Here is a 3,356-nt window from a genome sequence, read left to right on the forward strand (position 1 = left end):
AGGTTAGGTTAGGTTAGGTTAGGTTAGGTTAGGTTAGGTTAGGTTAGGTTAGGTTAGGTTAGGTTAGGTTAGGTTAGGTTAGGTTAGGTTAGGTTAGGTTAGGTTAGGTTAGGTTAGGTTAGGTTAGGTTAGGTTAGGTTAGGTTAGGTTAGGTTAGGTTAGGTTAGGTTAGGTTAGGTTAGGTTAGGTTAGGTTAGGTTAGGTTAGGTTAGGTAGGTTAGGTTAGGTTAGGTTAGGTTAGGTTAGGTTAGGTTAGGTTAGGTTAGGTTAGGTTAGGTTAGGTTAGGTTAGGTTAGGTTAGGTTAGGTTAGGTTTAGGTTAGGTTAGGTTAGGTTAGGTTAGGTTAGGTTAGGTTAGGTTAGGTTAGGTTAGGTTAGGTTAGGTTAGGTTAGGTTAGGTTAGGTTAGGTTAGGTTAGGTTAGGTTAGGTTTAGGTTAGGTTAGGTTAGGTTAGGTTAGGTTAGGTTTAGGTTAGGTTCGGTTAGGTTAGGTTAGGTTAGGTTAGGTTTAGGTTAGGTTAGGTTAGGTTAGGTTTAGGTTAGGTTAGGTTAGGTTAGGTTAGGTTAGGTTTAGGTTAGGTTAGGTTAGGTTAGGTTTTAGGTTAGGTTAGGTTAGGTTAGGTTTAGGTTAGGTTAGGTTAGGTTAGGTTAGGTTAGGTTAGGTTAGGTTTAGGTTAGGTTAGGTTAGGTTAGGTTAAGTTAGGTTAGGTTAGGTTAGGTTAGGTTAGGTTTAGGTTATATATAGATATATAATATAACCATTATATATTTATATATATATATGTATATATTTTCGAAATTTGTGTTTTAAGTCCATAACTTTTGATTGAGAGGTCTGATCGAAAAAGTACGAATCGTTTTGGATTCTACGCACCAAAATTAGTGAGAAAAAGCGTTTTCCTGAGAAATTTTGTAGCAGTCGATTTTTGGTAAAAAAGGAAGGTAATAACTGCCTTTTTTTTGAGGCCGGAAAAAAAAATTGTCTGAGATTGACCGGGAAAAAACATTTTCTTATAGAGTTTGGTCCGTAGAATCCATAATTTCAAACAGTTCCAAGATTGGACTACTAGATAAAAAGTTACAGCCCTTTGAACTTTATATATATATTGTCGAAATTTGTATTTAGTCCATAACTTTTGATTGAGAGGTCTGATCGAAAAAATACGCATCGTTTTGGATTCTACGCACCAAAATTAGTGAGAAAAAGTGTTTTCCTGAGAAATTTTGAAGCAGTCGATTTTTGGTAAAAAAGGAAGGTAATAACTGCCTTTTTTTTTGAGGCCGGAAAAAAATTGTCTGAGACCGACCGGGAAAAAACATTTTCTTATAGAGTTTGGCCCGTAGAATCCATAATTTCAAACAGTTCCAAGATTGGACTACTAGATAAAAAGTTACAGCCCTTTGAACTTTATATATATATATATATATATATATATATATATATATATATATATATATATATATATATATATATATATATATATATATAACTGTAGTAACTTTTGATTTAGTGGCCCAAGTCGGTTCATATTCCAGTGGAACTCGGGCGGGACTTTACGGAAGCGCAGGTATACGACGGGACGAACTAAATCACTCCTAGGGAGGCTCAGGTTTACGCCGGGGTATTTGCCACTGTTTCTCCCTGTCCCCGGGCGGGCGGTAAACGGCGGGAGTAGATGTAACTCTCTTAGTAAACTCGTTAAACGCGGGTAAACGGCGGGAGTAGATGTAACTCTCTTAGTAAACTCGTTAAACGCGGGTAAACGGCGGGAGTAGATGTAACTCTCTTAGTAAACTCGTTAAACGCGGGTAAACGGCGGGAGTAGATGTAACTCTCTTACTAAACTCGTTAAACGCGGGTAAACGGCGGGAGTAGATGTAACTCTCTTAGTAAACTCGTTAAACGCGGGGAAACGGCGGGAGTAGATGTAACTCTCTTAGTAAACTCGTTAAAACTGCGCGGTAAACGCGGGTAACGCGAGTAGATGTAACCCTTAGTAAACTCGTTAAACGCGGGTAAACGGCGAGTAGATGCTAACTCTCTTCGTAAACTTCGTAAACGCGCGGTAAACGGGCGGGAAGTAGATGTAACTCTCTTAGTAAACTCGTTAAACGCGGGTAAACGGCGGGAGTAGATGCTAACTCTCTTAGTAACTCGTTTAAACGCGGCGTAAACGGCGGGAAGTAGATGTAACTCTCTTAGTAACTCGCTTAAAACGCGGGTAAACGGGAATGACTAGATGTTAAGGGAACGGCTGAGAGCTGTAACTCTCTTAGTAAGTCTCGTTAAACGCGGTAAACGGCGGGAGTAGATGTAGACTCCTCTTAGTAAACTCGTTAAACGCGGCGTAAACGGCGGGGAGTAGATGTAACTCTCTTAGTAAACCGTTAAACGCGGGTAAACGGCGGAGATGATGTAACTCTCTTAGTAATCTCGTTAAACGCGGGGTACAACGGCGGGAGTAGATGTAACTCTTCTTAGTAAACTCGTTAAAACGCGGGTTAAACGGCGGGAGTAGATTAACTCTCTAGTAAACTCGTTAAACGCGCGGGTAACGGCGGGAGTAGATGTAACTCTCTTACTAAACTCGTTAAACGCGGGCTAAACGCGGGAGTAGATGTAACTCTCTAGTTTACGACTCGTTAAACGCGGGTAAAACGGCGGGAGTAGATGGTAACTCTCCCTAATAAACTCGTTTAACGCGGTAAACGGCGGGAGTAGAATGTAACTCTCTTATAACTTCGTTAACGCGGGTAAACGGCGCGGGGTAGGTGTAACTCTTGTGAAACTGGTAGGTATATGCCTCGACATGTACAACTTTAGATTCTATTAACCTCTACCTACCTAAAGGGGTAGGTGGGCTGGGTCACGCCCGCACCATTTGACGCGTCCTACGTCGCAACCGGTGGGTTATTTATTACCCTCCCCTCCGCCACGAACGCGCTCCGAGGGACGCCGAGCCAGCGCTGCTTAATGATGACATTTCAGGGGAACTCGCCGGTCTCGAATGCGGCGCGCTCGGAACGGCTCAATTCAGCCGGTCTCGCGATTAACCCGCGAGTGTCCCCTGAAATGCAGAAGCGGCGAAAACTTCGAGATCCGCTGCCGTCGCTTCTACGGTCGGCAACGTGGTCATTTTCTACCCTCCACGACCACTCGGCGACGCCGCGCACCGAAGGACGCCGAGCTAGCGGGCCGTTGACGGTTTTGACATTTTAGGGGACTCGGCGGGTCTCGAATGGGCGCGCTTCGACGGCCCTCAATTTCAGCGGTGCTCGCGATAAGCCCGCCTAGTTCCCCTTGAAATGCAGAGACGGCGGAAAACTTCGAGATTCGCTGCCCGTCGCTTCTAGTCGC

Source organism: Photinus pyralis, unplaced genomic scaffold (genome assembly GCF_008802855.1).
Source record: "Photinus pyralis isolate 1611_PpyrPB1 unplaced genomic scaffold, Ppyr1.3 Ppyr1.4_LG1, whole genome shotgun sequence".
Lineage (NCBI taxonomy): Eukaryota > Metazoa > Arthropoda > Insecta > Coleoptera > Lampyridae > Photinus > Photinus pyralis.